This window comes from Myotis davidii, unplaced genomic scaffold (assembly GCF_000327345.1).
Source record: "Myotis davidii unplaced genomic scaffold, ASM32734v1 scaffold960, whole genome shotgun sequence".
In the NCBI taxonomy this organism is placed as follows: Eukaryota; Metazoa; Chordata; class Mammalia; order Chiroptera; family Vespertilionidae; genus Myotis; species Myotis davidii.
The window spans coordinates 1,654,166-1,667,550 of NW_006293003.1; the positions used below are offsets into that span (position 1 = coordinate 1,654,166).

Sequence of the window (13,385 nt, forward strand, 5' to 3'; positions counted from 1 at the left end):
TGGATGAGCAAACTATGACCAGAGGCTGGAAGGAGACTAGCTCTGCCTTTTGGCCAACAATAATGTTTTAGTACTTGCTAGTAGATAGAGTGTTTCTGCTCTATTCTAGAACATGAAGGGAATTTACTGTAAGCATGTAATATCTGTCATTTTAGTCAGAAAGTAATTTGTTTTTAGAATGCAATGAAAAATCTATACCTGCAGATAATAAAATTAACGGATCATGCAATAGAAATATGAACAATTTTATGAAGAGCTTATTTATGGCAAAGAAAATTAAAGAGCAAAGAAACAGGAAAAGATGCTACTCTAATTACCAGTGGGAAGAAAACAACTTTGTTCACAAGAATCATTTTTTACACATGAGATTGAGGACATTTTTGTAAATTTGATAAAAGTACTCAAGTATTGGATAATTTGTGATTTCTTTTCAGTGTTGGAAAGGGAAAGTAATTGGATTTTTAGGGAGTGTTTCCTGTGGGTCTACTTTAGGGACTATATTGAAGTGTAAATACATTAGATTACAGGTGGGAGTAACCATTTTTCTGCCAAGGGCCATTTGGATATTTATTACATCATTTGAGGGCCATACAAAATGAAATGCAATTATTGACAATTAGGCTGCTGCAATTTGGTCAAACCTTTAAATGACCCCTATGCCTTGGGAGGACCAGACCAAATGATTTTGGGGGCCTTAGATGGACCTGAGGCAGGACGTTCCCTACCTATGGATCAGAGGATCACTTTAAGCAATGGCTGGCACTCACCAAAAACTCAATAAATATTACTAATTGAATCTTAGATATTGTTGAGCATCTGTCCACTGTGATAGCATTGATGTCTTATTTATTTTATTCTTATTGTAGAGAGAAAGGGAGAGGAAGAGAGACATAGAAACAGCAATGACGAAAGAGAATCACTGAATTGCTGTCTCCTGCAAGCCCCACACTGGGGATCGAGCCTGCAAGGTGGCCTTACCCTGACCTGGTCGCTCAAACACTGAGCCACGTCAGCAAAACAGCATTTATGTTTTAGGTGCATCTTTCAGACAGTTGTTTTCAGAAGCAAAGCCTGGATGTTGTGGAGAGGATGAAGCCAATGCAGAAGGACAGGTACCAGCAGCTGTAGGCCCCGCTCTGAGAGAGTTCCTGTTCGACAAGACAACTTCATCTGCTGGAAGACAGTCCATCCTTGCTGCCTGACACAGTCACTGCAGGGAAGAAACATCTGCACAGCATATGTTTCAAGGGACCTGGCATATATGGCATAGTGTTCTTAATATGTTTGCTCCCCTTCTTAGTGCCATGTGTTTTAACTAGTGTCACCTCTCCGAGAAAGGTTGTTTCTCCAGGTGGGAATTTTTCCCTGGAGTTAGGGATTAATAAGACTAAGGAAGGGAATAAATCAGTAAAACCTCTAAGTAAGCACCAGGTGGGTAGTTAATCACATGAACAATGAACAATCACCCTTAAACTACATAATCTTTACTTAGGATAATCTCCTTCTGTTATTTCCTTGTAGCTGAACAGAAGAGTAGAGTAGTGACCTTGGAATGCAGATAACAAATGCCCTAAGCTTTGTAATAGAATGGATAGGATTAACATCAAATGGTATAAACACAGATGTAACAGGAGAATAAAGAGACAACTGAGCTGGAGAACCTGGCTAGAGAAGCTGGCTGTGCCGATCATCTGAACACTGTCTCCATGTCATTCCTTCTTCGCCGACGCTGTCCACCCTGTTGGGAACCCCTGGACCTGCCGGGGCTGGACCCCAAGATTCATCTTCCCACTACTGACCTAACGTGGGTGAAAAGAGAAGAGAAATCATTGTCCTCTGACTTTGGAAATCTTGTTGAACCTTCAAACTTGCAATGTCAAGGGTCCCAAGTCTGCCACCTCCAGCAGAAATGTCGAGAGGCCCTGTAGCTGAGATCAAGGTAGTGAAATTCTCCCACATGTGGACCATTGGTAACTTTAGCTTTTGCTGGTAGGAAGTGGGTGACATCATTCAAAGTACAACCTTTTCATCAGAAGCCATTGATCAACTGACATGGCATTTGAGACTATACCCGAAAGGGCTAGATAAAGTAAGCAAAGATTATCTGTTACTTTACTTGTCTCTGGTCAGTTCTCCATAGTGTATATTTTTTGGCAAAATTCAAACTCTCCATCTTGAATGACAAGAAATGAGAAATCAAATCTTTGGAGAGTCACTAGGCATATAGCTTTGTACAAGGCAGAGACTGGGGATTCAAGAAATGTATCCGTAGAGGTGTTCTTTTGGATGAAGACAATAGTCTTCTCCCTGATGACAAGCTGGCCCTCTTCTTTGAGGTGAGTGTGGTGCAAGATTCCTTCACCATTTCTGGCCAGAGCACCACGAAGATGGTGAAGGTTCCTGAGTTCCAGGTGGCCCATGCACTAGGAGGACTTTGGGAAAATTCATGCTTCACAGACTGTTGTTTTTGTGTTGCTGGCCAGGAATTCCAGGCTCACAAAAGCTATCTTAGCAGCTCGTTCCCTAGTGTTTAGGGCTATGTTTGCACATGCAATGGAGGAGAACAAAAGTAGTCGGGTTGAAATCATTGACATGGAGCCTGGAGTTTTTAAGGAAATGATGTGCTTCATTTACACGGGAAGGCTCCGAACCTGGACAAAATGGCTGATGGTTTGCTGGCAGCTGCTGACAAGTATGCCCTGGAGCGTTTGAAGGTCATGTGTGAGGAAGCCCTCAGCACTCAGCCCCCTGAGGAGAATGCTGCAGAAATGCTCACCGTGGCTGACCTCCACAGCGCAAATCAATTGAAAACTCAGACAGTGGATTTCATCAACTCTCATGCTGAGAATGCCTTGGAGACCCAGGGGTGGCAGGCAATGGTGGCATTCCATCCCCACTTGGTGGCTGAGATGTACCGCTCTCTGGCTTCAGCACAGGGCCCCTGTCTGGGACCCCCTGCAAACGCCTGAAGCAGTCCTGAGATCCTGCCTGTTGTAAGACTCCCTTGACTTTCCAGAAGCAGCAGCCACTGTTGCTGCCATTGATGATCAGGTAAACAGTCTGTGGAGCCATGACTCTGCTGTGGGGGGAAGTCTGCATCTTGAGCCCAGATTTTTATTCTTTATATTTTCTTTAAATAAATCATATTTTTTTAAAAAAATGGAAATATTGCCCTAGTTGGTTTGGCTCAGTGGATAGAGCGTCAGCCTGCCGACTCCAGGGTCCCAGGTTCGATTCCGGTCAAGGGCATGTACCTTGGTTGCTGGCACATCCCCAGTGGGAGGTGTGCAGGAGGCAGCTGATCGATGTTTCTCTCTCATCGATGTTTCTAACTCTCTATTCCTCTCCCTTCCTCTCTGTAAAAAATCAATAAAATATATTTTTTTAAAAATGGAAATATGACATGTCATTTCTCATAATCTTTAGTTCTTGTAGTTACTAACAATTGCTCATACTTGATGACTTTCAACAACTTTCTGGCAATTGCTGATACACTTTGATCTCATGTGCATCTGCTTGTTGCTGGCTTGGTTGAGGACATGCTACAACAATGCCTTGCTAACATGGCTGAGAAGATTAAATTATTTCTTGCAGCTATGGACGAGGCTGCAAAGAACTTTCACATGATACTTATTTTGATGCTATGATATCCCTTTATCCTTACGCTATTAGCAAAGTCTTACAATTTCACAATGTCTTTGTTTCACAATGTTACCTTCCCAGCAGTTTCTGTGTTACCTTCGCAATTACTAACTATGCTCTCAGATTTGTCAACCTCTTATCCTCAAATGGCATTTGAGCTGTTTTCAATATCAAAGTGTTTTTTCTTTCCAGAAATAGATATTTCTTCTGGAAGCAAACAACAATTCACAAGAATGAGGCAGGAAATAACCGACTCTTCCGGACTAGGAGAAGTTGGAAAGGAAGTTCTCCATGCCTTCCCAGCAGAATACATCCGAGGACATGTAAAGAAACATGCGATGTGGCCTCCTGTAACCTTAGCCAGCAGGTGCAGTGAAGCTATTAAGCAAGCCCGGTTAGCAGGCGAATGGCCTAAGCAAGGTTACAAGAAATATGCTGATTTCTCTGAGGTCTGTCTTGAAGTTGCAGGAAAGGGGCTCCAGTTTGAGCCACACTTAAGTGATATTGTCACAGATAAAGCCATAATTGAGAGCCACAACAAGTGGACCTTTGAGTACAATGCAGAAGCATATTTTAATAAACATCACCAAAGTCTTCATCATAAGACAGGTCCCAGGGGTTACAGCAATTGATCCTCGCTCTCTCGAGTGGGGAATTAGATGATATCAAGAAAAGAGTAGAACCTTTCGTAACAGGAACATTGTGTGCACATGACCTCATTACTGTACTGGTGCCAAAGGAGACAGAGTTAAAGGTTAAAGGAAGATATTTCTCGAAACAGTCCTGCACTATTAGATTTCTGAAAGTTCAATTCTGCAAGAACTTGATATAGTCTATTATGCCCTCCTTACAGATGCATTCGATGACACCTCATCAACTCAATTATCTCATATTCTTGACAAAAAATATCAGCATATATTACCAGAAAAAACTCATTGGTAGTGAATGTAGACACAAACCCTGGGGTAATGCCGTCCATCCTGAACCACAAGGTCCTCTTTGTGAAGACCTTCTTCCAACCGGAAAGAAACATCCGGACCCAAGAAGCTGATCCTGGAGGCCACTTCTAACTACGTTCATTATCCCAGACTGATTGAATCCTCCAGCACACAGAGACGATGAATTACCAAAGGAAGACAATGAAACCTGTATCAAGGTGCCCTAACTATGAGAGAAGGAATGAGCCAAAAATTGTGGACCATTACTACAGCCAGTCTGGAATTACTGGTACTCAAGATTTGCACCTCAAGGGTGAAATACTGGGGCAAGGAGATAACCAAACCATCATTGTATCTACACCTCCATAGAGTTCAAGAAACGCAACCAGACATTGTCTCTTAGAAAAGCTGAGAGCCAAAGGCAAAGAATCAGGATTAACTCTCAAGCCGGATGAATGTTGGTCAAGCGATGTACTATACGAGTATGGTAAGAAGCTATATTTTAAAAGAGTGCCTGTCCCAAATTTCTTAAATATCTTTTCAAGACTAACAGACAACACTGGGGAAGTATATCCAAATATATATTCAAGGCTAGCATGTTCAAGCTCATGTTGCCTCTCTGCATCTCAAGCTGATTATACCCCGTGGGCCTCTGTTATTGCTGGATTCATTGTTTATGTGATAGAAGTATTCATTTTGTTTCCTTGAGAAATAAGTCATGACCCTCAAACAGTAGCAGCTCTTGCCGTGGTTGGTCCAACATTAAGGGGCCTCTGTCACCTGCAACCTCATCGTCTGTTATGTTTCAAGGTTAGCAGACCCGCTGACCTTTCAGTTGACATTACTTAAAAACTCAATATCTGATTCTGACGATGCCCATCCCCACGTCCAAGAGAAAGCGTGTGCAGGACCTCAGTCTCGGCCCTGGGTCACCTGGCAGGAAAACTGAGGAGACATCCCCAGCGACTCCCTTCAGAAAAGCTGAGGGGAGCGCCTGCTCACCTTCTGGGCTAAATAGTGGGCAGGGAGTTCCTGTTACTGACACCCCTCAATGGGAGTATTTCCAGCTCACTGAACCTAGGCGAGTTCAGTGGTAGGTTACCATGTGACTGAGATTGGTTCAGCACTCTCTGCCTGTGCCTTTCAGATCAGGCCCCCATCTTCTCAGAGAAAGTGCAGATGTTGACTATGGGCACTGTCCCCAGCTTGCACTCATTTTCCCCATAATATCCTCAGTGTCTATCACTGAGATATGCCCTGCCTTAGAGATAATTAAGGCAGAACCATGGTCCAAAATATTAAATGGAAAACTCCAGAAATAAAGAATGAGCTTAGGGAAAGATGTCACCAAGAGATTTCCCCAAGGTCGAGCCTTCAGAATCCCTAGTCCCTGGGTACTTTTCATTGATTCTTCACATAACTTTACAACATTCTAATCTGAATATACGGCTTGCATTAGCAAGTTCAATAACAACTTTCCATGTTGCCTCTCTGCCTCCATTACTAACAGTTGATCTAGAGCCAATTGCCTTAGATCTTTATGTGCTGGTCTCCTCTACTGCTGGAGTGACAACACATATCTTGACCTAAAGCCTAAACTAGTAGTGCCTCGGAAATTTCCCAAACAAGGGAAAATCATAATGGCTCCAGAAGTTAGCCAGCACGCCTTCTCAGCTCAACTTGAGATTGAATCTCTTATTGAATCTCTTGAGATTGAACAACTCTTATTTGGTCTGTGGTGGCGTCAACATGGAAAGCATCAGATAACTTGGTCACAAAAGTTAAAAGATCTACCCCAAGTTTACTTCAAGATAAAACCTTTCTAGATACTTTAGAAAAGCATTTAGTCCTACAGGATGCAGTGATCAAGGCCTCATTTTCAGACCAGGAATACCTTATGGTAAAAGTTGGAATCATGACTTGTCATTTCTCACAATCTTTAGTTCTCGTAGTTAGTTGTTAACTAAATAATGACAGAAAACTTCCCAGATATGGGGAAGAAAACACTTACACAAGTACAGAGGGTCCCAAGCAAGATGAATCCCAAAAGACAGTGATGGAATAAGGTTAGTTACCTTCCTATGAGACTGGCCCTGTGGAGGACTGCTGTATGTAGTGGTGGACGGCTATGCGTTACTGGTTGGACGTACCTGCCTCTCCATGACCCCCATGTGGGTAACTCAATGCAGTTCAAGACCACGTTTAGAATCCGCCTGACAGGAAGTCGGCCACAGTGGAGTACACGTATGGCGGCCAAGGGCCCTACAGCTGCCACATGCAGATTCGGAAGGATGGGTTCTCCACCAAGTGCAACCTGAGGCACCACCACAGGATACTTGGTGGGAGCCAAGAGGAATTCCGAGCCTGGCTGCGGGAAGAATTGGGGCAGACGCTGAAGCACATTTTCCAGGAGGACAGGCTGCGGTTCATCCTGATGAAACTCATCTACCATCAGAATAACAACTGCCAGAACTACCGCCACATCTACCTCTTAAAGATCTTTTCAAGACTAACAGATAGCCCTGGGGAAGTATATCCAAATATATATTCAAGGCTAGCATGGTTAACCTCATGTTGCCTCTCTGCATCTCAAGCCGATTATACCCCGTGGGGTTCTGTTCTTGCTGGAATCATTGTTTATGTGATAGAAGTATTCATTTTGTTTCCTTGAGAATTAAGTCATGACCCTCAAACAGTAGCAGCTCTTGCCGTGGTTGGTCCAACATTAAGGGGCCTTCTGTCACCTGCAACCTCATCGTCTGTTATGTTTCAAGGTTAGCAGACCCGCTGACCTTTCAGTTGACATTACTTAAAAACTCAATATCTGATTCTGACCCTTCTCAGGCAGGTTCGGAGGTTCAGAGCGTCCAGCTCAGATAATCCAGCTCACAACCGGGGAGCACAGAGCGGTAGGAGGACATTCACAAGTCCTCAGCCAAGACAGAAAGACGTGAAGGTCTTAGGTGGTGTGCTGAATGGTGGATCGTCACCCAGAATAGGGGCCCTGCACAGCCTTGTAGGTCAAGAAAGGGATGGAGCCACAGAGGGCCCGGGAGGCACCAACGTCTCCCCTATCAGAGGATGAGCTTAGCAGGGGTTCCACCCGGCTGATGCTCATCCCCACGTCCAAGAGGAAGCATGTGTAAGAACTCAGTCTCGGCCCTGGGTCACCTGGCAGGAAAACCGAGGAGACATCCCCAGCGACTCCCTTCAGAAAAGCTGAGGGGAGCGCCTGCTCACCTTCTGGGCTAAATAGTGGGCAGGGAGTTCCTGTCACTGACACCCCTCAGCCAGCACGCGCACGCTTTGTGTGGGATGCTACCCAGAGTGTCCAGCAATGCACAACAAGCCTCATTCTGGCTCCAGCACCCATGGCCTTAGTCACACCCTCATGCCTCAGGCACAAGCCAGGTTCCCCGATGGGAACTCACCCAGCATGCCACATCCTGCTGCACAGACTTTGTGCCAGGACTCCAATCTCAGCACCAAGGCACCCAGGCAAGAGAGTGGCCCCGGCCTCCATCCAGCTCGGCCAGAAGGCCAGAAAGAAACGAAGACTCAGGCCCTGTCTGTCAATCTGAGAGACCACACATACAGCAGACCTCCACACTCCGCATGTGGACCCTCTCGCCAAGACCCTGCAGCCCTGCCAGCTCCCACCCCAAGTCCCCCGATTCCAGGCGAGCCCATCAGCATGATCTTTAAGACATTACATGGAGGTCAGTGGAGCTGCAGGCTGGTGACTCCTCCGTCCCTCCGTCCTGCTGAGAAGCCCATATGAGGTCTGCATTTTTATTCTGAAATGTTTTATTAAATTCCATTTTATGTACTTTTTATCCCATTTCCCTGCTCATAATAAAATTCTGGGGGGAAAATAAACATAAAAAAGAAGACTCAGTATCCACTGGTATTGCACCCCAGAAAATACATCAGGTCACAAAGTTAACAGTACCTTTGTATACGAGTGCACCTGCACTATGTGCTGATCCAACATGCCCCAATATTGTTCTGCTTCGCAGGCCTGAAATTGTGCTCAAAACGTGGATAGGAGAATCATTCTTTGAGATAACTGGATCTTCCAGGGTTTTGAAGCTTATGCAAATGGACATAACTTCGTAAGATGAAACACTTACAAATGGCCTGTTTACTATGGGGCCCAAGTACCCATGGTTGATGAGCTACCTGTTCACAAAAAGCAACGTAGCGTATGGGCTCTCGATGCTGGATAAGTTTCATTTCAAAAATCAAGTACTGTCATTGGCATAAGCCAAAACATGTCAATGAAATCTATCACAGAAGAGAGTAAAAGGTTTAGGGACCAGCTTGTCAGAAGCATTCTGGCTCTGAACACAAAGGGGATAAATAGAATGGATTACTTAACTCCTTGCAGTGTGAAAGGAGCAAACAAATTAAGGACTACAACATGAGGTACAGAGCTTCACGGGGTCACTATGCCATTTGTTGCTGAACAATTCATCATGCAAGAAAGCATGTGTGAAGCAGATGTGTCCAAATCAATTATATTTAGGCCTGATGAAGAATTGTTCCCAAGGCTATGGATGATTTGGGGCAAGAGGCCTCTATATATAGGGTCAAGAACATTTGTAAAGATTAATAGAGGGGCAATAACAGGGCTACCAGAGGGCCGAATTGGAAAAATGGCAGAAGATCTCATACCTACCTGCGATTGGATTAAGATTAAAAGTGCCTTTGGCCAACACTTAGCAATGCTATTTTCTACACTACTAAGTGAAAAGGGAGTTCACGCACCAGAATTCCCAGTTATTATGGCAGGAACTCTAACACAAAGGCTTCCCACTGCTTCTGATGACAGAGGAGGCCTTGCAGGAAGCGTTAATGTTATTTCTACGCATATTGGCTTCACAACAAATTACATGACCGACTTTGCTAAGTCACAAAAAGATTATACTATTCACTTGCAGGCGGCCTTCTCACATGGCTTAAGTTTGCTATCCTCTCAACTCCACTTTGGTGCTCTTGCAAACAAAACTTAATACCTTACTATCAACTGTCTGGGATGCACAAATGAGATTAAAGAAGACCCGTTTTCACTATCTACATCCCCGATCTACAAGGGTACGCTACTTGAACATTTTCCAGCCCAAGCAAAGCCAGAACCAGTTAGTTGGTACGGTGATCCTACTGTTGATGCAGGATTCAAACTTGGAATTGAAATATTCATGTCACTTTATCAAGAATCATGAGAACTTGACACTTTATGGGACTCAGGGCAGTCACCACGTCACCTTGAAAGATTTTCATTGAGTCACCTTGCACCTCTACCAGGACACCTGATCATGATTTCCTTTTGGTATTCTGGTAATCTTCGAAGAAGTCTTGTTAGCCCAGAATCGTCATACTTAAAAGCAGTTACTCACATACTCATCTAAGCGTTGCAGACGATGTAGGTATGTGATGTTATGTTCTCCTTATCATATGGAAACCAAATTTTCGACCTAGCTTCTAAAGTAGGAATACTGGACCAATTGCTACCAGCCGCAGCCTCACTTAGAAACGCTTTGATTGCGAAATTGTTTCTTTTTGGTTTAGTGTCTCTCAATCTCCAGAAGTTACAAAGATAATGAAAAGAATGAGATTAGATAATATTGAAGGAGAATCATATCCAGACATAGATTCACTGTTTGGAATGCTTAAACTATTTGCAGTTGCCAGGAAATGGAGAAGCGACATCAGGGACACGATTTCCTTCATGAAGGGGTCCAGTTGCTAGATGCAGTCAACTGTACACTCAATTCCCCTTTCTCAGTTCTGGCATCTATCCCATTTACTTAAAGCCTTTATTGTATTCAGAAGCATAGATCTGATTGTGGTGTCAAAAGAAACTCCCATAGAAGTAGTGATGAACATCTGCCATGTAACTAAAGTTGTAGTAAACACTGCAGGTGATCCTAGAATTATACAGCAGGTTGAACGATCCGACCTATGTGGAGCTGTGTCTACAAATTTAATGACACAATTGTCTCTTGCAACAATTAGATCAGCAAAATATTACTATGGTCACTTGGGTACTATTTCTGGTGCTATCTGAACCAGCCTTGATGGAACCCCACTGACTGGAGCTGAAAACAAGCCATGCCTGCCATTAAGAGTCTGTAGCTCTGTTGGACTTGTCCGTGAAGTCCCGATACCCCATAAATAAGAGAGAGAACAGCCAGGAGGTCAATGGAGAGCTAGGCAACCAGCCAGGACCCAGTGACGTGGTGTGGGGACAGGGGAAAAGAGTCTTCCTGCCTGAGACGTATCCCAAGAAAAGTGACCCGAAGGGTGTGAGACTCACGGAATTGTTGGATGTAATGCAAGATGGGGAACGGGCAGCAGTACTCACATCTCCAGAGCCTCTGCTTCCCAGCAGTCCTGGAGATTCGGTGAGGACAGAGGGGGAGCAGAACCCACAAGAAGGAATTGGCCATGAGCATGTGGATGCTCCTGACGTACCTCCCACCCACATTCCGGAGACATAGGCTTTGACTCAGCATCCGAAGAGAAGAGATTCTGGGAATCCAAGAGGTGCCCCCAAGAGAAAAAGGGGCAACACTCCCACCCCCCAAGAGGAGCCTCAAGAAGGAGCCGTGTCGTTGGACAAAGGACAAGTCACCAGACGGCACAGGTGCAATTCAGTCAGTGCATCAAGCACCGTGGAGCCAACTGGTCACCCTGTTGGCAAAGAATCTAGGCGACAGATACCATATGAGTGTCAAGACTGCAGCAAAAGGTTCAGTTACAAATCTGTTAGACCTTCACCAGAGGACACACTGGAGAGAGACCCTTCCAATGCCCTTTCCCAAGAGATTCATTCAGGCCTCAGCCCACCACGTACACCCTCGGATCCACACGGGCGAGAGGCCGTACTGGTCTATTGTCTGAATGAAGAGGTTCACCCACGAGTCCCCGCTGCGTGGCCCCCAGCGGGTCCACACCGAGGAGAAGCCATACCAGTGCAACATCTGCCACAAAAGGTTCAGCCAACGCAGGAACCTCAATGTCCACATGCGCACCTGCTCAGGCCAGAGACACTACCCGTGTCCTCACTGCAACCTGGCCTTCCGCCAACTGGGGACATTTAACACCACCTAAGGACTCAGGTCAGTGGGGCGCCCCAGGGTCCCCATGTCCCTTCTGACCCAGAAGGAAATTAACGGGTCACCTATGATGCAAAAATAGTCTATGAGCACTTATACAGAGGGGGTTCTATGAATTAGAATAGGGGTCCATGTTCCCTATTGGCCCCATACTCTGTGTCAGTCTTGCTGGTAGTTTCAATAAATTTTTTTTAAGGGTTGAATCGTGAAATGAAAATAGAATCTGTAGCTCTGTTTTCCGAGGAAGAGAGAAATTCAGAATCAACATGAAGAGCCAAATTCAAGCTCAGAAATTTCATTCCATGGTACTAAGCAGCAACCTCAGACTCCTTGGCATGAAAACGGCCCTTCTGTGAGGGCAGTCAGGACAGAGAGCACCCCAGAAGAACTATGGCCTCATCCCTGAGGACCAAGAAGATGTCCTGCAGCCACTGGTGACATCCTCAGTGGGAGTATTTCCAGCTCACTGAACCTAGGTGAGTTCAGTGGCGGGTTACCATGTGATTGAGATGGGTTCAGCACTCTCTGCCTGTGCCTTTCAGATCAGGCCCCCATCTTCTCAGAGAAAGTGCAGATGTTGACTATGGGCACTGTCCCCAGCATGCACTCATTTTCCCCATAATATCCTCAGTGTCTATCACTGAGATATGCCCTGCCTTAGAGATAATTGAGGCTGAACCATGGTCCAAAATATTAAATGGAAACCTCCAGAAATAAAAAAATAAGCTTAGGGAAAGGTGTCACTGAGAGATTTCCCCAAGGTTGAGCCTTCACAATCCCTAGTCTCTGGGTACTTTTCGTTGATTCTTCATATAACTTTACGACATTCTAATCAGTATATATGGCTTACATTAGCAAGTTCAATAACAACTTTCCATGTTGCCTTGCTGCCTGCATCACTAACAGTTGATCTAGAGCCAGTTAGTGCTTTATGTGCTGGTCTCTTCTACTGCTGGAGTGAAACACATATCTTGACCTAAAGCCTAAACTAGTAGTGCCACGGAAATTTCCCAAACAAGGGAAAATCATACCATCTCCGGAAGTTAGCCAGCATGCCTTCTCAGCTCAATTTGAGATTCAATCCTACCATCTTGAAGTCGTAGGCCCTGGACCTCTAGCCAGTGCTATCAGACCAAAATGACAACCTACCTTACAGACCAAGTGTTGAAATCACCTCTTCTGGAGACAGAGGTGAAGCTTGCTATGAGTGGCAGTAAACTTTGGTCTCATAGGAAGGTAACTAACCTTATTCCATCACTGTCTTTATTAACAACTTTCATACCGCTCACGAGTTTTCTCGTTTTCACACGCTATCTGTTATGGACCTTAGATGTCAACACACTGTCTTGTCCACATCGAATGAAGCAATCTCATTGGTGGAAACCGTACAGGTCAATCTACGAAAAACTATGTAATTGCATGAACCCATAAAGCATTGCAGTTACATTGTATTTTGGTCATTTGAATAGTCTTCGTCTTCAAGTTCCTGGCGCTTTTAGAAATGCCCTCACTCAGAAAAAGGAAGAAAACCAATGAAACTGATATACTTCCATTCGTGTTGTTCCATTCTAAGGAAAATGATGAAATGGACAAAAAAAGTAGTGCTGTACCTTATAAACTGTGGACTTTTCAATTTATTTAGTGTACAACGTCCTCAGTCCACGAGCAAAAATGAAGTATATAC

General features: G+C 44.6%; 1 pseudogene; it reads left to right on the forward strand.

Moving 5' to 3' along the window:
• Nucleotides 1-1,783: 1,783 nt before the first annotated feature.
• On the forward strand, nucleotides 1,784-3,047 carry LOC102766083 (annotated as a pseudogene).
• The last annotated feature ends 10,338 nt before the right edge of the window (nucleotides 3,048-13,385 follow it).